The sequence below is a fragment of the Xenopus laevis genome, chromosome 2S (genome assembly GCF_017654675.1).
Source record: "Xenopus laevis strain J_2021 chromosome 2S, Xenopus_laevis_v10.1, whole genome shotgun sequence".
Classification (NCBI taxonomy): Eukaryota; Metazoa; Chordata; class Amphibia; order Anura; family Pipidae; genus Xenopus; species Xenopus laevis.
Genome location: NC_054374.1, coordinates 98892292 through 98918337, shown reverse-complemented (window position 1 = coordinate 98918337; position 26046 = coordinate 98892292). Strand labels below are relative to the sequence as shown.

The 26046-nt window shown below is 37.9% G+C and overlaps 1 protein-coding gene across 1 annotated transcript in view; it reads right to left on the bottom strand.

The window, feature by feature from the left end:
- Positions 1-4620, bottom strand: part of dmd.1.S (dystrophin, gene 1 S homeolog) — a 935293-nt gene extending 930673 nt beyond the window's left edge. The window contains exon 1 of the mRNA XM_041584187.1: positions 4582-4620. The gene's annotated coding sequence lies outside the window, so the exon portion shown is untranslated. The remainder of the gene's footprint in view (positions 1-4581) is intronic.
- Between the last annotated feature and the right edge of the window lie 21426 nt (positions 4621-26046).

Sequence of the window (26046 nt, the reverse complement as noted above, 5' to 3'; positions counted from 1 at the left end):
ATCCATTTTTTTATGCCGGCACACATTCGCGAATTTATTTGCGGTGGCGAATCGCGGGAATTAATTCGCCCATCACTAGTTGCTCTTCAACTTTTATTTTTGTTTGAATGTGAACAGGTAAAAAAAAAAGGTTGGGGATCCATGTTCTGATGCAAATTCTGCTACAGGTCTAGTAACCCTTGTCAATCCACCAGCAGGTAGAATTTAATGGTCAGTTGCTTGAAAGTAAAAATCTAATTGGTTTCTATAGGTTATTTACCTGGACAATATTTGCTCCTTATGTCATAAACTTCTGGTTTAATGTTTAAGAGATTACCTTCTATACTGTCCTATTTTCATAGTTATTTTTCTTTTTGAGCTGTGCTGAGGTTTAGTAGTTCAGCACTACTTCCTTGTTTCATCATTTTTATTGGCTCTGTTACTTGGTTTGACTGTTATGCTATTTATAACTAGTATTACAAATCTAGCACTTCAATGTTTATAACAGGGACTGTTTTCCGTTAGACAAACAGTTACAGTAGGTATATAGGGTTTTTTTTTGCTAAAACATATTTTTTTATAAGCCACTAGATGGTCATTTTCTACTGGATTGCACACGCACTGCACAGTAGAGAATATACAGTATATGTAGTCAAAACTGGTTTATAGACTCTCTTCTGTTTTTCCAACCATGTTCATTAATGGTTTTAAGTATATTATAAATAGAACTATTCTAAGAAATGTTTCTTTTATATGATTTTCAAATTACTTGTCTTCGTATTTTGCATGTTTGCTGCCTGCAGGACGTTATCTGGGGACAATGTCTCAACATACTGTACATGTCTTCTTATGTATTAACACTCAAGCCTTTTCCCTATTCATCTTTGCAAACTGTTGCTTTATTGCTCCTTACTTATAAAGTTTGAATAATTGTAATCATTGTATGTGCACAAAACATTTTTTCCATTTATATTTGCTAAGGGACAGATAAAAGAAAACTAAATATCTCTTCTCTATTTTGACACAGGAAAAACACCACTTTATGGAGAAAATACTACCAGATGTTTAAACATGCTGGCTACATCTTTAATTTCTGACTGCCATATATCTTATGCTCTCATAACTGTGCACATTAATATATATGCCACAGACTGATGTCTGTAGTTGGATAGTCTGGCATATAGATGTCAAGAATTTTTATAATAATAACCTGATGCCAGGTATTTTACAACACAAAAGACTCATAAAAAGGCTTTAAAAATGTGCAACCTCCAGGAAATAACTAATGAAAGAAATATAGATCTGGAAGTAGAGTAGAGATCATCTAATCCACAGCCAAAGTGTAAAACTAACCCTCAGATTCACCTGAGAATAAATGAATCCTGTGGATACCTAGGGGCAGATTTATCAAAGTGTGAGTTCAGATTTTAATAAATAAAAACTCGCCAACATTTTATTCATTCCTATCGGATTTTAGTAGTATATTTATCAATTGGTGCAACTTCGCTGGAACTCACCATCTGGTAAATATGCTTCAAAAATCCCATAAGAATTAATAGAATGTGGGTGAGTTTTTATTTATTAAAATCTGCGTTCACATTTTGATAAATATGCCCCTAGAGTTTGAAGTTTGAGAGCATGCAAATTGTTTTATGAAATGAAGCCAAAAATTACTTTTGCTTCACATTTGATATAACAAGCGAAAACCAAAATGTTCTCTCTTTAATTGACCATGATATAGTACTTCAGTCCCAGCAAACTGACAATTTTGCCATCATATCATCTGTTCAAAAACTAAAACAGCATTGCTGCAATTACTGTCACTGAACTGAAACACAAGCAGTTCAAAATTCTTCTCTAACTTACAAGGGTGGCTGTTTCTATAGGCTATGATTGATTCTACTATTTTAGCTACTCGTTTTCTTTCATTATAAGAATATTCTCAAACATTTGCAAAAGGAGAATTGGGAAATATTTAACTTGAATATACATATGCAGATGCATTCCCAAAATGTTGAGTGCTGTATAACTTTGTTATTTATTCATTTCATTTAGGAAAAATATATACTTGCAAGCACGCTAGTGTTGCTTTAAAGGGGTTATTCACCTTTTGGACAATAAAGCTAATTTAACAGCCCAGGTCATAAAAAAACATTTTTTTTGTAATTTATCTTTATTAATTAAAATGTTTCCTTTCAGAGATACATACCACAGAAGCTATGGATCATCTCTGCAAAAACTTTCTCAGTTCTCTTGTGTGTTATGGGTTCACCGACATGCTCTGTGTAAGAGATACAGGTTGCCAAATAAGGAAGTTCATGACTGACTCTGCACTGTTCATGCTATCTCCTGCTTCCTTTGCATATCTTCAGTTCCATTGGCTGGCAAGATTCAGCCAATCGGATCAAATATATGCAAATAAAGCAGGGGAGAGAGAGCGGATTCAGTCATGAACTTCCTTATTTGGCAACATGCATCTCTTACACAGAGCCTGTCCCACAATCACAAATCACAGAGGAGAGAAAGGAGAGTTTTTGCAGAGATGATCCACTTCTATGATATGTATCTCTGAAAGCAAACATATTAAGTAATAAAGATAAATTACAAAAATGTTTTTTTATGGCATGGGCTGTTAAATTAACTTTATTGTCCAAAAGGTGAACAACCCCTTTAAGGAGCTGGTAAAATGGCTGAATTTCAATTTCTTTTTTTATAAAAAAATAATACATTGATACCTTGTTAAGATGTACAATAGTGCAATAGACACAATTCTTAATGCACAATGCTAACATCTTCTCTGTTTTCATCTATTCGGATGTTGAATAATTATAATAATTGCATGTTGGCATTTTCTAATTGTGCAATCTCATTAGCTCTGTGGTTCTGTCAAAAAATCCATTAATGGAGTGCCATGCACATTTGTCTCCTATCAGTCCATTTCTCCAAGAAACTGGACAAATTAAACAGCAGCTGTTGATTGACAACAGCAACTACAGGGTAAGGTGGATATTAGATGAGTCTCACGTGTCTATAGACTGAAAATGTTCACATAGAAGTTGAGGCTATTGCATTATTTAGGAGTAACAGATGTGAATTTGCCAGAACAGAAGTAGGTGAATGCAGAGAGAAAAAAAGGCAGTTCAAAATACAGTATGCAAATGCATCAGAGCAATATTTTTGGCCCATTTTCTAGAATCTCTTAGAATGTTAAGGACTAAGGAGGAAATTAAACTGGAAAGCCTTACTGACTAATACAAGAGAATGAGAACCCCATTCTATTTACTTTTGTTAGTTTAAAGTAGTTTTTCAGCTTCACCTACAATGTAACTATGTAAATTAAAAAATGTAATTTAAAAAGGAAAAATATGTATTTGGCCGTCAGCATTTAAAATAAATTATTATGCCTTTGTTAATAAAGAAGAAAACAAAGGAATACAAAATCATTTAGATACAGTTATTGTAAAAAGTAGATTTGTGCCTCTGTTTCAAGGATTTATAACATTATTTCTCTTTTACTAATGAAATATTTATAATTGGATTATTGCAAATAAAGGTCCCATAGAAGATCGTCACATTCGATTCATATAATAATCATGAAATAAAGAAATGGCTTAGAGAATGATTTTGTTTTCTCAACAGTTTGTCTGGCACAGTTATAACTATACTCTCTCTCTCTCTCTCTCTCTTTCTCTCTCTATAATATTTACACTTAAATTTTTTTAGCATGTCTTAAATAGTTTAATATCTTTTTGTGTTACCTTTATATAGAGAACTACAAGGACAGTTACAAATGCTACATTTTGTTGCTTGTAATTAGCATCTGAAACTCATGATAGAAAGGGGGGGATTAATAAGACAAATTCTGTACTATATGTCAGGACAATTGTTTTGGGCTTTATTAATGTTTAAATTTATTGTAGGAGATTAAAAGTATGTTATTCCTGATTCATGAATATACCACAACAGGAATAGTGCAAAATATATAAGCTTCAAAGTAAAATACATACTTGGGAAGTCATTTACTAATGGAATGGACTAAGTTCTAATGGAACTTAGATTTTTTTCCACAAATTTAAAAAAATGTGTGTTTTGTTTACATTTTTTTTAAAAAAACTCAAACATTTTAAAAACTTTGCCAGGTAAAAGAAGTCAGTGGGAGCTGTGCTGATCCTATTGGACCACTCTAAATCAATTCAGACTTTTAGAGGTTTTCGGATTTTTTTGCACTAGTTGAATTTTTAGAGGTTTTAGAGGTATTTGTATTTCTAGCACTTTGTTCAGCATCATTTTCAGTTCATACTTTTTTATTCAGATTTTTTAATAAATCTCAAGACATTCGCAGTTGTGCAAAAGTTGGATTTTAGTGGTTGAACATTGAAAATTGATTGTTAGTAAATGACCCCTTTTGTGAGTTTAGTCATAGTTTCAAAACCTCTAAAACCACTATAATCTGACCTTTGTTAAATCAGTGCACATTCTTATATAAAATTTGAGGTTTTACACTGCATTACAAATATGACAGATAAGATGAGATGTAAACATCATTCTTCACAATAATGAAATTAATGGAAATATATTTAAATGTTAAATGCAAAATCCTACCTTTGCAAACTGAGCATTTATCCATTTCGTGAATGTTTTCCTTTGAACATCTTCTCTTTCATCTAAAATAAAAGGATACAGTTATCTTTGATGAGCCAATTTAATTTAAATATTTAAAGCTGGAAGGATTGTATTCTATAACAGTTATTTGAGGATTACATAACAAATTAGGAATTCTAGTTGCATTGCCATAACACTTTGTATAGTTGCACTGTACAGTGAATTCTTACAGTACATCATTATTTACAAAACAAGAAAACTAGTATTGTGTCCCCAACAGATTTTGTGCAATTTAAGACATATGCTACTGTTTGATGCAGGGCCGTACTGGGAGTAAAAAGCAGCCCGGGCAAAAAAATCAAAGCAGCCCACATGTAAACACACAATGGTTTTGTACTTATATATTGGGGTAAAACTGCAAAAATGATGTGCATATAGAACTGCCTTTCTCTCTTAACTGTAATTAATGTTAACTATTACAGTTATTAATTGACTATTATTATTACATTATAGTACAGTAAAATATTCGTTACTGGCACCACACAAATCTAGTGTGTCCTTATTAACCATTTTGTTGATTTGCCATTTATTATAAGCCCTGAACATCTTATTTAAAATTACAAGGATTCAGTTTACCATTACAGTAGGGGTACATTACTTCTTATGATATTCAAGTGATACTCAGAGTTCCCTGTATAACTCGGCCTGCAGCCTTGTGCCTTTATATGGTCACAGAACAACCCCTCAGTGACTTCTAATATCCTTATCATTTACAGTAGGGGGTACATTATCCCTTATACCACAAGTATACTCAGTTGTGGCTGTGTGGAGCTACAGCTTGGCCAGCATTGCTACACTAGTAATAATAAACCATAAAATGCAATGGTGTAGAACCAGCATGTGTGCTGTGTAGGGATGTCGCGGACTGTTCGCCCGCGAACTAATTCGCGCGAACATCGACTATTCGCGTTCGGCGAATGTTCGCGAACGTCGCGCGACGTTCGCCAATTTGGGTTCGCCTTAGCTGGCGCTTATTTTTGCCCTCTCACCCCAGACCAGCAGATACATGGCAGCCAATCAGGAAGCTCTCCCTCCTGGACCACCCCCACACCCCTGGACCACTCCCTTCCATATATAAACTGAAGCCCTGCAGCGTTTTTTCATTCTGCCTGTGTGTGCTTGGTAGAGCTAGTGTAGGGAGAGAGCTGTTAGTGATTTGAGGGACAGTTGATAGTAACTTTGCTGGCTAGTAATCTACTTGATACTGCTCTGTATTGTAGGGACAGAACTCTGCAGGGATTTGAGGGACATTTTAGGTTAGGTAGCTTTGCTGGCTAGTAATCTACCTTCTACTGCAGTGCTCTGTATGTAGCTGCTGTGGGCAGCTGTCCTGCTGCTGATCTCTCATCTGCATCTGTTCTTCAAACAACTGCCACCTAGCTGTGTGATCTTTTTCACATTCTGTCTAAATATCAATAATAATACCGTCTCCAGAAACACCACCTGAGAGACGTTTTTCAAGCAGCAATAATATATTCCGTATCCACTGCTGTAGTGTATACGTTGCCCTTGCAGGCATTGTTTGCCCAGTCTTTAACCAAGTGCCACCTAGCTGTGTGAGCTTTTTCACATTCCGTGTCCAGAAACATCACCTGAGTGACGTAGTGTGATTTCTGCCCTTTACAGCACAAAACGCAGCGCTGTGTCAACAATGGATTTTTCAGATACATTTTTGCCCTTGATCCCCCTCTGGCATGCCACTGTCCAGGTCGTTGCACCCTTTAAACAACTTTAAAATCATTTTTCTGGCCAGAAATGTCTTTTCTAGCTTTTAAAATTCGCCTTCCCATTGAAGTCTATGGGGTTCGCGACGTTCGCGAACTATTCGCATGTTTTGTCGCAAGTTCGCGAATATGTTCGCGAACATTTTTTCCGCCGTTCGCTACATCCCCAGTGCTGTGTGACTTCAGGGGCATGTGAATTACACAGTATTTATGCCCTGAATTAATTTTCTTATGAATTCTAAATCTTGTATACTGTGAATCAATTTTATTGATCCTATCTTTCTTTGGATTTGCATAGAAAGGACTTTCTAAATCTAGTAAAAGAACAACAATGCTTTGAAAAATACAGCTACAAGAAACCTAGAAAATAACACAGAATGCTTTTATTTTAGAACAGATGTTTCCAGCTTTCATAGTTGGTTCAACCTCTCTTTCAGGTTCCCTTAGTTCATAACAATGTATATAAGTCTTCAATCAAAATATCACATGAATTCACCAAGGGGCCGATTCATGAAGCTCGAGTGAAGGATTCGAAGTAAAAAAACGCCGAATTTCGAAGTGTTTTTTGGGCTACTTCGACCATCGAATGGGCTACTTCGACCTTCTACTACGACTACGAATCGAAGGATTCGAACTAAAAATCGTTCAACTATTCGACCATTCAATAGTCGAAGTGCTGTCTCTTTAAAAAAAACTTTGACCCCCTACTTCGGCAGCTAAAAGCTACCGAAGTCAATGTTAGCCTATGGGGAAGGTCCCCATAGGCTTGCCTGTGATTTTTTGATCGAAGGATATTCCTTCGATCGTTGTATTAAAATCCTTCGAATCGTTCGATTCGAAGGATTTAATCGTTAGATCGAAGGAATAATCCTTCGATCGTTCGATCGCAGCATTTGCGCTAGTTCCTAGTCGAATATCGAGGGTTAATTAACCCTCGATATTCGACCCTTAATACATCTGCCCCCAAGTGTCTTTGATAGCAAATAGAAATTGTAAAAGTGGGTACCCAACAGAAGCCAAAATTCAAATAGTGTGTCAGCCCCGAAAAAAAAAGCAAGTTTTAGGGGCCCTATGCAGTATTAGAGCAGACTTATGGGCAGATTTATCAAGGGTCAAATTTCGAGGGTCCCCATAGGCTAACATTGAACCTTGGTAGGTTTAAACTGGCAAAGTATGTAGTCGAAGTATTTTTTAAAGACACAGTACTTTGACTATCGAATGGTCGAACGGTCGAACGATTTTTAGTTCGAATCGTTCGAATCGAAGTCGAAGGTCGTAGTAGCCTATTCGATGGTCGAAGTACCCAAAGTATTACTTCGAAATTCGATTTTTTTTTTCATTCGAATCCTTCACTCGAGCTTAGTAAATGTGCCACATACTGTGCTGTGCTTCTCTCTTGCAGCCTGCCCAACTACCTCTTTCCCTAAATCTGTGCAATCTGCAAGTCCCTGAGATTTTTGCAAAGTTCCTGCTCCTTTCTCCGACTCCACCCTCGACTCCGCCCCCATGCTCCGTGAAGCAGCACATTGATGAGATCTGGATGTAATCCAGCCCCACACGCAGGCTGCCTATTGTAGTGCCGGTATTTTTTGCCTTCTTTCAAGGCAGCACAGGGAGGGAGGTGCATGGGAGGGGGAAAGACACAGCTGCTCTGTTCAAGAGCGGCCCATTTCAACAAAAAGTAGCGCGGCCCCTTGGGCATTTTCCCGAACAGGCACATTGCCAGTCCAATCTATGATCCTGTTGTGTGCACAGCATTTAAACAGGCAGTCAAAATTCAGTAAGAGTATAGAATCAATATACTGTCATATAAAATTAATAGTCATAAAACATAACCTGTGTAAAATGCTGTTCATTTGTATTGAATAGTGATGGGTGAATTTATTCACCAGGCATGGATTTGCAGTGAATCTCTGCATTTCCCCACCTGCAAATTGTTTAGCTGGAACAAAAAGGTCGCTCATGTAAAAATTGTCGAGTGTCAAAATAATTTTGACGCCCATTGACTTTAATGCATTTGGACAAAAAAGTTGCGCATTTAAAAATTGTCGCTTGTGTAAAAATTGTTGTGCTCCAAAATAATTTTGATGCCAATTGATTTGCGTATTGCGTATTGCGTATTGCTAATTTTTTGAGTTTCACAAATTTTGCAAATTTTGCAAATTTTTCGCATACACAGGTCACTAGTATTGACCCAAAGTATATATGGTAGGCATAGAGAAAAGTTGATTCGAGTCTTGCACTGGCATGAACCTAAGTTTATTCATGGTTTAAAAACGTCTTATTTCACTTAATTGAAACTTTTGGTAAATAGGCTTCTGTGCTAATAAACTAATTCAATCCTTTTTAAATGGCAAAGGTATAAAATAGAAGCATAGAAGCAATGCTTGTTAATGCAGAGTTTAAAAGGCCAGTGTTAAAAATGGCTTGCTGATATTTTCATTATATAAACACATTTTTCCCCTAAAGAATTCTTTATAATGGGTATCTGTTAGTCAATTAGCTAAATATTAAATCCAAGCAGGTTTATTGATCTACCAAGCTGTCCAAGGGCATTAAGTATTGGTGATTGGGGAATATTTGACATTAGTTCCTTGAAACAGCATGTATAAAATATGTTAATTTCTTTGTGATCCCCAGATAAATGCACTGCCTTAGGTCACATTTTATATTATTCTTTGGGTGAAAAAGAATAATTGTATTTCTAGTTACTTATTTATATTCCTTCTTGCATCTTTCACCTCCTTTTGCTTTGTATTTTCATCCTTAGGGGCAGATTTACTAGAGAGCGAAGTGGCTAACAATAGCGACAATTCGATAGTGTTGGCACCCACAGGGACATCGCTATTTCACTAACAGTTGCAAGCGCCAATTCGCTAGCGAACCAGACCATCGCTAGTGCAGTTTCGGACCATATCTCCAGGCATATTTTCATGCATTTGCACCAACATTTATAATAAAGACCTCCATACAACTTTAAATTACCCGCCGTATGCAAATTGACCTAAGTGCAAGATCACTAGTGAATTTTCGGTAGGCACAAATCAACACTAGCACTTCTTCGCTATGAAATGCTCGTACTGCTGAAGTGAGGCTAGCGAAAAGTCAACGCCGAAACTTCGCATTTTTGTGAATTAGTGTATTCATAGCGCATTTGCACCTGGTAAAGTGGTGCGAGGGGTGCAAAGTTTTCTCTTTCTCCATATAATGCAGTGGCTTATCAAAATGTTTTTTATCAATCAGGTTGTAATAAAATTTCTTCTCAGTCCAAAATATTGTGATTACTCTTTTGTGCATTATGTTATCCTCTTGTTACTTTCCACTTTGCCTCTAAGAATGTTGTACTGTTGCATTTATATCACCATTCAGTGCCATTCTGAAGAATTCTTATAACTAATGATAACCAATCTTGGGGTGTTTTGTTTCATGTAACAGATTGAAAAATTACAGGAAATGTTTCCAAAATGCATGACATAGTAATTAAGTGATTGTTAGTGAAACACTTTCTACTATGCTAAAACTGTATTTTCTATGCACTTTAGTGAATGTGTCTCTAAAGACGCTTGAGTGGAGATGTTTAATACAGAGTCCCCATACTTTTTGTATTTAAGCGCAATTCTTAAATAGATGTACACAGGTTGCAAGTTGTTATGTACACCTCCAACCATTGCTACTTGAGTTGGGAAGAATTTTATGAAGTTTCATAGGTGTATCATTTCAGTGTGTGATCATTTTGAAATAATTTTTGAGAAATTTACAACTCCTGTAGCTTCATTTTTTGGTATCATTTCTACTAAATAGAAGTGCAGATGTGGGTGGGTGTGGGCCAAAGGAGGGCAGGTTAGGGTCGGGTGCAGGTCAGGGAACTCCCAACCCGCACATCACTAGTTTCAATGTACCACATTTGTCAGCCTTGGGTTTGGTTCCCCCATTCACTGATATTGATTGAAGTACTGTACAGCACCACAAGTCTTTTCTTTAAATAAAAATGCCTTTATTGGAACACTGGCAGGACCTGGATAAGAGACGTTTCAGGCTACACAGAGCCTTTTTTCAAGGTTGAAAGCCTGAAACGTCGCTTATCCAGGTCCTGCCAGTGTTCCAATAAAGGCATTTTTATTTAAAGAAAAGACTTGTGGTGCTGTACTTCAATCAATACTTGTGAGAGGATTGGAAGGTGGCCAGTCAGGGTACAAGCACCAGGACCCACGAATTGAAAAATTTTGGGAGCTGATTCTACCAAATAAGCAAGTATTGTCCCCCACTCACTAATACAACTTAAAGGGGTTGTTCATCTACACTTTTTTCAGTTGAGTTGGTTCAGATTGTTCTCCAGAAATAGAGACTTTTTTTTTTTTTAATTTCTTTACATCTTTTAAGTCTTATCTTTTTTCCTCAAGTGAAGTTAAAAGTTTAAAGTGTCTCTAGTGTTTCAGTCTGGCAGCTCAGTGATCCAGGTGCAGATTCTGTTATAATTTGCTACATTTAGTGGCTACAGTAGTTGATAAATATGGAATATTAGCAACTATTGTATCAATGTGAACATCTGCTTTTAATGAAACTCAGAGATTCTACTCACCAGGGACAAATATAACAAATGTATCAACTAAATGTATCAATTTAGAATAGTTACAGAGTCAGCAGACCCCTCCCCCAGAGCTTTAGAAGGTGAAAAATGAAACTTTACACTTCAATATTAGAAAAACGATCACAAATAGAAAGTAGAAAGCAGTTGCAAAAAGTCTTTACTTCTGGGGAACAATCTGAAAAGAGCTTAACTATAAAAAGTGTTTGAAAATGAAAACCCTTTGAAATAGTAATCCCCATCTGCCCTAATGTCATCCTATTTTTTTTAAATAAAACTTTATGAAACTGATAGATTTTACCCTCTCTACTATAACAGACTTTCCTAAGTAAAGATGGCAACATAAACAGATGTGATTGAGCACCTTTAGTGAAAATGAATGCTGGAATAAATTCACTTTATTTATTTTGGATGTCAGTATATTCTGAATTATATGATTCATCACAAGAACAATAGTGTTTTATTGTCAGCCAGTGTTACATTTTGTTCATTTTTTTGTATTACATGCTACCCATTGAACTGAATTCATTAAGCAGCGGTTTATGCTGTAAAACTGAGATGTTATGACAGCTACTGCTTTATAGTTAGTCTTTTGTGTTAAATTATAACCATTGAATAGAATTCATTAGGCAGTGGTGTATCTTGTAAAACTGAGGTGTTGTGACAGGGACGGTTATAGATAGTTGAAGTCAGTATTGGTTGGCACACTTGTGAAGTATAACAGCAGCAAAGTCAACCATACTTTTGGCTATATTATGTATTAATTAGACAAATTGCAAAAAGCTACAAGATCAAATTGACACTCCCAAAGATACAGTGCTAAAGTAAAACATATGGTCACATTTTCTTATTCCATAGTAACCCATCTAACTGATAATATCAAAGGATTAAAGGAAAAGTTCAGTGTAAAAATAAAAGTTAAATGCTGAATAGGTAGGCTTTTTGTAAAATTTAAAAAAGTTTCTAATGTAGTTGTATAAATGTATAAAGCCTGGAATTACTGGATGTTTAACATAATAGCCAGAACACTACTTCCTGCTTTTCAGCTCTGTAACTCTGAGTTAGTCAGCGACTTTAAGGGGAGCACATGGGACATAACTGTTCAGTGAGTTTGCAATTGATCCTCAGCATTCAGCTCAGATTCAAAAGCAACAGTTATGACCCATGTGGTCCCCCCTCAAGTCACTGACTGGTTACTGCCTGGTAACCAATCAGTGGAAACCAAGAGAGCTGCAAAACAAGAAGTAGTGTTCTGGCTATTGTATTAGACATCCAGTCACTCCAGCCTTTATACATTACATTTTTGACTAACTATATTAGAAACATTTCTTTATTTTGCACGGGCTATCTATTTACCCAGTTTTTATTTTTACACTGAACAATTCCTTTATTACCTTTTCATTAAGAAACTTTCCCTTCCACTATGTAATATATTGGATTGGTAAACCAATCAGTAAAAAAAAATGTGACCCCCCCCGGTAATTTTATGTTCTAAAACTGTTAAAATTTATCATTTGATAACATTAAGAAAATAGAATATTTCAAGTTTACATTTTCTTTAAATAAAATATGCAGACCAAACATTCATTGACACAAACAAACAACTAAAAAGTTTTTGCTTTTATTATCTTTTGCATGTCAGGATTTTAGAAAGGGTGGTTTGATTTATGTGCCTTGTCTTAGGACTTGGCGTGGGACTTAGCTTCAATATTTTTGACTTGAATATTACATTCCAAAATTCTAGAAAGCGGCAGGATAGCTAAATCATTATTGCAGAGAAGTCGAGGTAAAATGAAGTCTATCCATCAATGTAGAATAATTTATGAAATATTAGCATCTCACCGGTACTGCATTTAGAAAGAGTACTCTGCATGTTAATATCTATCTATCTATATATATATATATATATACGTAGCATTGATATACACATGTGCACACTTCCAATGACTAATACTCAGTAGGGAACATGTATAAATTTTGCATTTATATATATAGCTTGTGCTAGCTATTTTTATAAAGGAAGAATTGGCTTATAATACACTTAAAAATACAGGATTGTGGGGTTGAATTGATATTGTGTTCATCTAATATTGTGTAGTTTGCAAATTTGCAGATACCAAATTTAGTTAAACCCATTTTTTTTAACCTTTTCCAGGGAAAGAATTAAGGTTTTATTATAAATTGTTCTTTTGAACTTTGTTTTTAGATGGTCAGAACTTGTCATTAAATTAGCCTTAGTGTATGTGTAGCCTGTGTATGTACTTAATGGCATTAAAGGGATCCTGTCATTGGAAAACTTGTTTTTTTCAAAATGTATCAGTTAATAGTGCTACTCCAGCAGAATTCTGCACTGAAATCCATTTCTCAAAAGAGCAAACAGATTTTTTTATATTCAATTTTGAAATCTGACATGGGGCTAGACATTTTGTCAATTTTCCCAGCTGCCCCTGGTCATGTGACTTGTGCCTGCACTTTAGGAGAGAAATGCTTTCTGGCAGGCTGCTGTTTTTCCTTCTCAATGTAACTGAATGTGTCTCAGTGAGACATGGGTTTTTACTATTGAGTGTTGTTCTTAGATCTACCAGGCAGCTGTTATCTTGTGTTAGGGAGCTGCTATCTGGTTACCTTCCCATAGTTCTTTTGTTTGGTTGCTGGGGGGGGGAAGGGAGGGGGTGATATCACTCCAACTTGCAGTACAGCAGTAAAAACTGATTGAAGTTTATCAGAGCACAAGTCACATGACTTGGGGCAGCTGGGAAACTGACAGTATGTCTAGCCCCATGTCAGATTTAAAATTGACTGTTTGCTCTTTTGAGAAATGGATTTCAGTGCAGAATTCTGCTGGAGCAGCACTATTAACTGATTCATTTTGAAAAAAAATAGTTTTTCCCATGACGGTATCCCTTTAAATAAGCAACAAGCTTGACACTGTCTAGCTATCTCTTTGCTCGCACAATGTACAAAGAAAAATAAATGTCCCAATAAACCTATATAAGATGATTTTTTTGTTTTGACAAATATAGTACAGGAGGCCCTACAGAGTATTATGTTTAAGGCTCCAAAGATTATGTACTCACTGGGTGAGATTCTATTAGATATCATGCAATGAAGGCTGGAGTCAGAGAGCACAGCACAGAATATTAATCTTACAAAGCAAACATTAATTCAGCATTTGCTATATTTAGTGTGTGCCTTTCATCTTTTGACTTAAGATTATATATAGAACATCCTATTATTTAGAAAAGGGTCATTCAGATATAGGTTTATTGTTAATTCATGCAAAGCAGGGCATGGCATTCATGGTGAAAAATAGCAGTTCTGCTTGCAAAAACTATTCATGGTTTATGTTTAAAAAAAATACAGTAATTGGAATTTTTTCTAATGGAATGATTCATGTAATGTAGGCAGGACCAGTGTGCAGTATAACAATAATATCCCTAAGACTAAAAGAATCACCAATCAATGCTGGTTCTAAATATACATATATCAACAAAAAAAACAATCTTTCTTAAGCATTAAACCTAAAGACATAAAATAAAATGGAATATTATGCTGCAGAATACCTTAACTTACTCATCTGTAATGGTACTATATGATCTTCATTTGATCATGTATATGAAAACTCCTGTAAAATCCTCTAAAAATTCCTGCAGTAGAATTGCGTTCATACGTACATCAATTCTGCCCTATTTTATAATCTGCAAAAAGTATTATTTTATAACCTAGCTAAAATGTTAGTGTTAAAAGAAAAAAGATCTAGTAAACAGGACAAACATTTCTCACCTCTGTAAAAACAAAACCAAAATAAGCCTCCTTTTTTGTACTATTCACCTATATTTAATATTCGACTGCCAGTAAAAATACCGTCTGTAGTCAAAAAACTCAAACTTTGATAGATTTGGCACTTATATTTATTACTATGCATTGTAACCAGATCAATCTGACCTGTGCTTTGGCCATTTTGACAGATTTCCCAGGCTGTTTGACTGAAATCAAAGTAAAAAGCATAGGGTCTAATGTATTATTTCTAGAGCCCCCGGGTTTAAGCAATTGCTTATAGAATGCCTGTGTGAGTTCCTTGTTTGATTACTAATCGATTACTTGGACTTGCTGCTGACTGGAATTTTTCCAAAGCCCACTAGTAGAAAAAAAAGTTTGTTTCTTTTAAAATTGGGTCAGATAGAAGCACAAGTAACTCAATTAAGCTTTCCTGTGAGGCAAATTCGGACGACTTTGGAAAACGAAGCGCCACTGGCGATTTTTCATTATAGCCGACAGGAAGGTAAGGGAAGGCAGTTCGGGGAGACTGTTCCCCCGAAGAAGAGGCGATTTGTTGCTGGGGCGACTAATCTGCCCGTGTGCCTTTACCCTAACTGGTCGCTGAAGCAATAATAAATCAGGCTGTATGAGATGTATGAGGCCTATGTACTCATATGTAACAAAGAGCATGCTTATCATTGCTATCAAGATCAACACAGCAGGAATCACTGTGGGCCATGCCTCATCAACAATTCTTAGGCTATAATGGATGCCTGTATATTCACACATACAAAATGTGTATATATATATATATATGTATATATATATATATATATATATATATATATATATATATATATATATATATATATATATATATTAAACTAATAACTAATTTCCTTTATTATTTGTTCCACATACAAATTGATGTGCATTGTAAGATGTTTGTTATAGTACCTGGGAGGTGAGGACACCCAGTGCCTTCTCTCCTTCTCTCCTGCCCTCCTATTCCTGTTTAATGTGTGTGCCACTCATGCACATCCGTTTATATTTGGCACACCTTATCTGATATCATTGCACTTGGAGCGAAATTCAATTACTTAAAGGTGAAACGTCTGTTTATTTTCATTGCCCAACATAGGTCTATTCTTGATTCCTGGGTGCTCTTCTTGTCTGATTACTGTTCCTTGACTCTTGCCTGTCCTTGGCTACTGCTGTATTGCTACCTAAACTGACCTCTGCCGTTTTCTGACCACAGTTCTGGATCCTGACTCTGTACTGCACTGACTTGATTGGATTGACCCCGGCCTGTGTCCCTGACTATGATTCTTGTTCCTGATTTCATACTGCACTGACTGATTGGTATTGGCCCTGGCCTGTACCCTGCCTATGCTTACTCTTTCCCTCTCCTTCCTGACACACATTCTGGATACCCTTGCCTGCCCAAAACTCTTCCCTTGGTTCTCTTACTTTAAGACCTGGTAGCATTGGAGTAGCCAAGAGCTCCTCCCGACGTGAAAGGTGGCTGTTATAGGCAGAAGCGTAAGCCATGACTGGAACCTTGCCGTTTGTTCTGGGTTTGGGATATTGAATTCGACAATGTTTTTGTATGACTTCACTAACCAATAGTTAATTTACTTTCACAGGTCAGAAAGATCCAATATTTACTCCAGAATTATTTTTTTTAACAATAAGCTCCCTTCTATGTTTATTTATTTATATACTTTATTAGTGGCAGGCAAAACCACCCGGCAACCTTGCCCACCACCCCACCCCAAATGTGTGTACTGATGACTGAAAGTGGGGATAATGTAAGTGGGTGGTGGAGGAAGACACCTCAGATAGATCCTGCACAGACTAAAGGACCCAGACTAGGGGTAGGCAGAAAGAAAAGGTACTTGCCTTGTGCTCCCCCTAATATTGTGCCCTAATCATGTGCCTCTTCTGATCACCCCTAGTTCCAGCCCTGCATTTTATCATCCCGATTTGAAGAAAAATTACCTGTAATGAAAATATACCTACATGGGAGTTAACCCCCAGGCAGAAGCTACCATTTAAACTGTTTTCTTTATAAATAGTTGCAGTTGCAGGCAAATAGAGAAATCTACTGTCTGAAAACAGCAGACTGGAGCTGATTATGACAGTGTTTATGCATGTTTTTACAGCTAATAAATCTTTGCTCAGGAAACCAGTATGTCTCTCTCCCTTGTTGCTTCTGCTGAAATATTGACACAACAATCATAGCACAAAGGCCAGCTTCCCATGCAATGAAATAAACAATCTAGACTCTGAATACTCAAAGCTTTTGAAAGGAGTCAGTTGATTAAAGACATGCTACAATGCTAGATGCATGGCTTGTATAGCAGACTTTTTAGCAAATTAGAGGCCATCCCGATGAGTCACAAAGTAATTAAATGTGGTGCCCATTAGTATTTTCAGGGACATCAACCATTGCTCCTGGAAAAAAAACTATAGAGAAAATAAATTCACTCCCTACCTACTAAATAAGTAGGGACCTTGCACCCCATTTGCATCCACTTTAATATAATGCAAGGCTGTCCAACTATAGGACACAAAGTCCACATGCAAAATGGTCATCTGCCAACAAAACAGCCACAACAAAGGGGAATGGGTAGGTGTTGTAAACAGTAATCAAGGACCAAATATGAGTTGCTTCAATTGCTCCATACCTTGACCAAATTTAACAGTTAACACTACAGTGAAATTTGATTCATTAATGACACTTGATAAAGGTGATAATTGGTTTCTGTGTGGCTGCTCATATTTGTTGTCAAGCTCCCAGGGAATAGTTTAACGATAGCGACCTACTTTTTCAGGGATTCTTGTAAATGCTTGTCTTAAACCATCTGGTGTGGCATTGCTCTTACAGTTCACTTTAGTTAATGTTGACTGATAAAAAAATAGCCATACATTATGTATTCAGTGGTACCGCCATATTGCAAATGTGTCGAAAAATACACTAGTTTCTCCAGCCAAGCTTGATATGTGAGTGTGATTGCAATAAATATGTTTGTCATGTTAGTAATTGATTTTATATGAATACTGTGACTTTATTTTTATCCTTGTTGGTCTGTTTCCTAGTTTGTGAAGAAGTATTTCCACAGCTGCTGCTTTACCATCTTAAGTGATAAATAAATTTAGTAAATTAATAGATTAGCATTTAATTAAATTGAATTATATATGCAGAAGCTTAATATGTTCCATATTGCTAAGAAAAATAATGCATAGGGTAAGCAATTCCATAGAGTTCTTTGAAAACCTGTGAAACTATGTTAGAACAGAAATTGGGGAGAAAACTCATTTGAAGGTATATTTCTCTACCATTACTAGAGGAAGAAACACCAAGAACTCACTAGGAGAAAACCTATAATGGGCAAAGAATTACACACAGAAAATACCTTTTATAGCGTTTGAATTTTTGTGCCATTGCATAATGATGCCAGCGCGTCTGCACCGATAAAACCAGCTGAGGTGCACTGCATGCGCACTAGGAAACCGGCGCATTGGAAGGAGAAGACCGGTGTGGCAGGCATCCCCGCCGGCCCACTAGACCACCAGGGTGAGTAGCCCTCACAATTTTCCAACAAAAAGGAAACTGTAATGGAAGATGGTGAACTTACCCCACGCGATGTCCAAGATGGCGACCTCCTGCTCCACCATGCGGTTCTTCCTGGTCGCAATGTGACGGCGTCAGAAACGAGTCGCTCCCGGATTGGTCGCCGGCGACGGAATGGACGCCGGCGTCAGAATGTGCGTCGGCGTCAGGACGCCAACGTGAGGACGCCGGCGTCAGCGTCATGACGTCATCGCGTCAAGTTTTGGCGCCAACTTTGGACTATTTATTCCTGACTGCCCTTTACCTCCTTGCCCAATTATAGGTCTATCTTGCATAGTTCCTGGGTGTGATTTACTGCTTTCTGATTATCTGTGTACCGACTTCTTGCCTGTTTTACGACTCTGATCCTTGCCGCCTGTATTTGACCATTTGCCTGTTTTCGACCATCCTCTTGATAAATCCTTTTGTACCACGAACTTGGTGTTTTTGCCTTCTCCTTGGTTCGCACTACATCGGAGCCTTCGGGCCCTGACAGTATAATTGGGCCATGGACCCCTCGGAGGAGCCTCAAGTTCCAACCGATGTCGGCAGAGCCGTTCGTGGATTGGCTTCTCGCATGCACTCCTATGAAGCCCAGCAAACCCACTTCGGCCAGGCACTAGAAGCAATCTTGGAGAAGCTGTCTGCCTTATCTCCTGTGGCTCCAGTTCCTATGCCAGTTCCTGCAACCCCGCTCCAGGTTTCCGAGCCTCGCATCCCTGCACCTCCTCTCTACAGCGGTGATCCGGAATCATGCCGTGGTTTCATCAACCAGTGTGAAATCCAATTCACCCTGCTTCCAGGTCAGTTCATCTCGGAGCGAGCAAAGGTGGGCTATATTATCACCCGCCTGCAAGGGAAAGCTCTGGAGTGGGCTTCTCCTCTTTGGGAGAAGGAGGATCCGGTAATCGATGATGCCAGGGCCTTCATCCGGGACCTTCGCACAGCATTCGATGCTCCTGGTCGGGCTACTTCTGCCTCTGCCCGTTTATTCCAGCTGCAGCAAGGGACTCGTTCAGTTCCTGAATATGCCATTGAGTTCCGAACTCTCGTGGCAGAAACTTCGTGGCATAACGATGGATACCATGCTGCCTTTTACAACGGTCTGGCGATGCGCATCAAGAACGATCTCGTATCCCGTGAGATTCAGCCTCAATGGGAGGACCTTGTTGCGTTGGCTGTAAAGGTTGACACCCGACAGAGGGAGTTCCAAGTCGAACTTGACAGGGATCGTGCTAGGAAGTTTTCCAGGTTTCAACCCACCCTAGCTCCACGCTTCCAAAGACCCCTACTCCCCAGTCCGGCTTCAAATCTTCTTCCTCCTCCTCCTGTGACACCTGCTACTTCTTCTTTGCCATCTGAAGAACCAATGCAGATCGGTCGGGCACGCCTTTCCGAACAGGAGAAGCTACGGAGAAGGGCTGCTGGGTTATGCCCCTGAAGATTCCTGTCCTGAAGATCCTGTACCCATTGTACCTTCTACCAAGATTATCGCCGCCATTTTTCCCTCCTGTGCCTCTCAGTTACTTTCTGCTCAGTCTTCGGCTCCTGCAGAGACCCCTCCTGGTGTTGCCTTTGTCCCTCCGGAATTTCGTCTTGACATCTTATCCCAAGCTCACAGTTCCAAACAGGCTGGTCATCCTGGGATTAAGAAGACAACTGAACTCTTGTCCCGTTTGCTCTGGTGGCCGTCCCTAAGGAAAGATGTCAAAGACTTTGTTTTGTCCTGTTCCACCTGTGCTGTCTCCAAGTCCGGACATTCTCCTCCCAAGGGTTTACTCTTGCCTCTTCCCATTCCATCTCGACCTTGGACTCATTTGGCGATGGATTTCATTGTCGATCTCCCTGTTTCATCTGGTCACACTGTCATCTGGGTGGTGATCGACAGATTCAGCAAAATGGCTCACTTCACGCCCCTCCGGAAACTGCCTTCTGCTCCTGAACTCTCTGGACTTTTCATCAAACATATATTCCGTCTTCATGGCTTTCCTACCGAGATTGTGTCCGATCGGGGGTCCCAGTTTATTTCCAAGTTTTGGAGGTCTCTTTGCAAAGCCCTTAACATTTCTCTTCAATTTTCTTCCGCCTACCACCCACAGTCGAATGGAGCCGCTGAACGGGTTAATCAGGCCTTGGAACAGTTTCTTCGTTGTCATGTGTCCTTGTGCCAGGATGATTGGTCGGATATCCTTCCCTGGGCTGAATTTGCCCACAACAACGCCCTGCATTCTTCTTCCCAGAACTCTCCTTTCTACTGTGTTTATGGTCTCAATCCTTTGGCATTTTCTCAGGATCTTCTTCTTACCAATGTACCTGCGGCCAATGACCAAGCTGCTCACATGTTGGCTATTTGGCATGCTACTGCGGCAAACTTGGAGAAGAGTTCCCTGGTGCAGAAAAAGTTTGCTGACAAGAGAAGGATTTCTTGCCCTCCATACATTCCTGGTGATAAAGTTTTTCTTTCCACACGCAACATTCGTCTCAAGATTCCTACACCCAAGCTTGGTCCTAAATTCATCGGTCCCTTCCCTATCATCGAAATCATCAACCATGTGGCTGTTCGTCTTCAACTCCCTCCTGAACTGCGGATACCCAATGTTTTTCATGTGTCCCTGCTTAAACCTGCCATGTCTTGTTCTTCTTCTTCTTCTTCCCCAGCTCCTGTTTTGGTTGACGATCATATGGAATTTGAAGTCAAAAGAATCCTGGACTCTCGTATTTCCCGGGGCATTCTTCAATATCTTATCGAGTGGAAGGGGTTCGGTCCTGAGGAGTGTTCTTGGGTGAGAAGTTCCGACGTACATGCACCTGTCCTGGTTCGTAAGTTCCACAGACTCTTTCCTTCCTCCCCTAGCCTCGGTGGTCCTGAGGCCCCCCCTAAGGAGAGGGGTACTGTAATGGAAGATGGTGAACTTACCCCACGCGATGTCCAAGATGGCGACCCCCTGCTCCACCATGCGGTTCTTCCTGGTCGCAATGTGACGGCGTCAGAAACAAATCGCTCCCAGATTGGTCGCAGGCGACGGAATGGACGCCGGCGTCAGAATGTGCGTCGGCGTCAGGACGCCAACGTGAGGACGCCGGCGTCAGCGTCATGACGTCATGACGTCAAGTTTTGGCGCCAACTTTGGACTATTTATTCCTGACTGCCCTTTACCTCCTTGCCCAATTATAGGTCTATCTTGCATAGTTCCTGGGTGTGATTTACTGCTTTCTGATTATCTGTGTACCGACTTCTTGCCTGTTTTACAACTCTGATCCTTGCCGCCTGTATTTGACCATTTGCCTGTTTTCGACCATCCTCTTGATAAATCCTTTTGTACCGCGAACTTGGTGTTTTTGCCTCCTCCTTGGTCCGCACTACATCGGAGCCTTCGGGCCCTGACAGAAACAGAATCAGCTCATATAGGTAGGCATTGTGGTATAAGCACAACAGATATGGATACTCTGCACAACAGATATGGATACTCTGCTAATATTCCAGACATACTGGAATGTCTGGTCATGTCCCTCCACTTCCAGGAAAAGCGTAGAACACAAGCACCTTTAGTCGTTTAAGAATTTTGTGTAACTTTTTGCATGTATTTATTTTATAGAATCATAAAAGTACAGGTATGGGATCCTTTATCCTGAAACACGTTATCCAGCTCCAAATTACGGAAAGGACATCTCCCATAGACTACAATTTATCCAAATTTTTAAAAAACATACATTTTTCTCTGTAAAAATGAAACAGTACCCTGTACTTGATCCAAACCAAAAAATAATTCATCCTTATTGGATGTAGAACCAGCCTATTGGATGTATTTAAAGGGGACCTGTCACCCAAAGAAATAATTTCAAAGTCTAATCTATTGTGCTTATTAAGCAAAATAAACTTTACTTATGCTATATAAATTATTTAAATCTTGCTTCTAGTCAGCCTGTGAATTCCCCACCACAACAAGCAGGCAGCAGCCATTTTGTGGACACTGTTATCAAGACAATCATTGTAACACCTCAAAATCTTGTTTATGCACCAGAATGGGGGACCTGATGCCCATGCCTTTGTATTGGTTGCACAATTGTAGACTGTGAACAGGGAGGGGGGATGTGGGGAGTGCAGCAATATATAGGGAATGCAGAATGGAAAGTGAAAGTAATTGCTTGCCCCGCCTTTATGCCTAAGGCATAGAGGAGGCAGGCAATATATGATTGACAGCTAAAATCTTAAATTGCATGTATAACAAGTATGGATGTTTTAATGTAAAAAAGAATGTGGGTTTCATGTCTATTTTGGAAAGGACTTTTACTATACAGCTTTTTATTTCTGGGTGACAGGTCCACTTTTTACATGATTTTCTAGTAGACTTAAGGTATGAAGATACAAATTACAGAATGATCTGTTATCCGGAAAGCCCTAGGTCCCGAGCATTTTGGATAACAGATCCCATACCTGTATATTATATTGACCCATTACAATATTAGAGTGTGCATGTTTTTTTAGGTGTGAGAGCTGTACAACTGTAAAAGTAAGCATGATTTACAAATAAGCAATCTTTGTTTATGTCCTTTAGTAACTTTTTACACTAAGTTGCATCAAACCATTTTTATAAAATGCCTGTGCATTACGATCCTTAGGTACATTTTTGTGGTGAAAAACATGCTACAGCTCCTTAATAAGCAACGTTTATTGTTGTCAAAATTACAAGAAGGCAAGATACTTTCAAAATTGCATAACGTAGTCTCTCTAACTGAATGTCCAGGGTCTCATTAATGATGTGGTAAGGTCAAGTTCCCTGATGTGATTTACTTTTGTCCTGGTAACAATAAGCTATGACCTAAATGCCCCTGCTTTAATTCTAAGCCTTTGTGGGTGAATATAACTTAAAGGGTTTAAAGGGAAGTTTCTCCCTTTGAAATCTGAGTTTGGTAATTAAAGAGTTAAGATATAATATAAATCCCAGTTCATTAAATAAATGATTTTCCCTTACTGAGATGACAGGGGATCTGTCTGAAAATGTGAAACATAATCTTGCAGGATTAAAGCAATTTAATAGTTATCACATTTGCATTATCAGTAATGACATTGGTCTATACATTTATTATCGCTGATACATAGACTCATTTAACCCTATGAAGTAGATTTATTATTACCCAGGCATCTAATTTGGTGATATGAAGGAGAAAAAAAACAGAAGTAATTGTGTTAACTCATTGAGTTTTTCAGGCATTAATTCCTTTTGTTACTAACAATCCAGATTTTTGCTTAAATATAAAGCTTGCAAGTTTTTTTTTGCAAAACAGGATCATAGAGAAAAAAAATCTGAAAAACAGTTGTTTTAAAAACTAAATGAGTTTAAAAACTTACATTTGGAACGTAAGCCAAAAATATGTAAAATGGAAGCTTGGTATTGATGTTTCCTCTAATGGCTATTAAAACATGACCCTGAGTCTCTGCAACATAATAGGAAAGCCAGTAATATATACTATGCAACTGTGATAACATGATTTTAATTCACATTATACCTTTGCTAAAGTTAGCAACAGTATTACCCAAATGTGTTTGCTAAATAAGAGTAACCAGCCCAAACAAAAAGCTATTTAAGCAGTTCAGTGTTGCATTTGTGTTTATATCGAAATCTTTAACGTATTCTTCACAACTTTTCCATCAAAAGTTTGTGAGCAATATCTTATTGATCTAAATCAATTATCTTGCACGCATGGTTTGTCATGGTCATCAATCTGGATTCAATACTGCAATATCTTATACAGAGAGTAGTTTTTACTTGGCTTTATTAACCATTAAGGAACATAATTAAATAATGAGGTAACTACTCTAGAAATAGAATGGTTTAATATCAGTTTTACCATGTTAATATAAAAATATCTGTTGTGGCTAGCATTTTATTGTTTTTCCTGATATGTATACAGTTTGGGAACCTCTCTCTCAGCCTGCATAATAATTTACTCCACTTTCAACAAAAAAGATAACAGTGGTATGTCTTTCATTTCCCAGGAACATCTGAGTAATGGGGTGTTTTCTGAACAAAGAATTTTAGTAAAACAATTTGCACAGAAAACTATATAGCAGGGTAATGAGAAAGAAGTCCTTTCTGCAGTCACTCCACAAACAGAGATGGTTGTTGTATGCAAAAGCTCATTTAGACAAGCCACAGTCATTTTGGAACAAAGTGCTTTGGACTGATGAGACAAAAACACCACATTCCAAGAAAAACACCTGCTACCTACTATCAAATTTGGTGGAGGTTTCATCATGCTGTGGGGATGTGTGGCTAGTGGGAAAAGTACAATATTTTGGAATGGACATCACAGTCCCCCAACTGAAAATCAATGGGATGATTTGAAGCAGGCTGTCCATGCTCGGCAGCCATCAAATTTAACTGGAGAGATTTTGTATGGGCGAATGGTCATAAATACCGCTATCCAGACACTCATCAAATGCTATAGGAGGCTTCTATAGGCTGTTACATTTGCAAAAGGAGGCTCAGCTAAGTATTGATAAATATTTCTGTTGGGGTGCCCAAATTTATGCACCTGTCTAATTTTGTTATGATGCATATTGCATATTTTCTGTTAATCCAATAAACCTTATGTCACTGCTGAAATACTACTTTTTCCATAAGGCATGTTATATATTAAATGGAAGTTACTACTTTGAAAGCTCAGCAAATAATAATTAAAACTCCAAAGAATTAAGAGGGGTTCCTAAACTTTTTCATATGACTGTATACTGTATATATAATAAAGAAAAGTCCCTTGTGTGCAGCTGCCCAAAATTGGTCTACTTCATCTGTCGGACATTTAATCGGAATATTGGAAGATATACTGAGCTGCAGAAAGTTCAGCATACCATGCAAAGGATGTCAATTTAAAAGGGGGCATTGAGGTTAATGTAACTCTATAATTGACAGTTGTGGAATATTGAACCTGCACAAGAAGCACAATATTCAGTAGCAGAGGTGAGTCGTCTATGATGATTTTTATTCATCCATGTTATGATATACAATATCTAGTAGAGATAAGTCTAAAGTAAATGGACTGGAATATTTTTGAAAATGTTTCACCACTGATCTCAGTGGCTTCTACAGGTTTCCAAGTGACTTTTTCTTCTCATCGGAATGACTTCTTTAGGTGATGTGGTAAAATGTTTTTACCACCAAAGTCCACTTGCTTTAGACTTATTCCTGCTAGATACTGATGGGCGTTATTACAAATGCTCATACTCTGCAGTAGAGATGTCCAAGCTGCAACCCTCTAGATATATTTGAAAATAAATCAATAACATCTCATTAACCCCAAATGCTATAAGAATATACTAGCTGGAAACAGTTTAACACACCTGAAATACAGTATTACCAGGCTAGAGTTCTTGGAGAATAGAGTGATATCGTTGGGCTACTCTATTCCCCATGCAGAATAATAGGCACTATACCCTTAATGAAAATTAAAATAGATATTAGAGTACACATTGGAGGTCAGTGTCCTAGTCTTAAATCTTTTTTTTATGATGTATAAAAAATTATTTACAGTAAAAAGAACTTTATCATATAGATCATATTTAGGCACTATATACTGAGGTTAATAGCAAGAAAAGGTTTTGTGTGACTTTTTAATAAGTGCCATTTTGCATGCAAATTCTCTCCTAGTATTGTGCCCACAAATAGAAGACGACACCGAAAATGTAAATTATCATATTTTTCTTCTCCCTGTGATTTGTA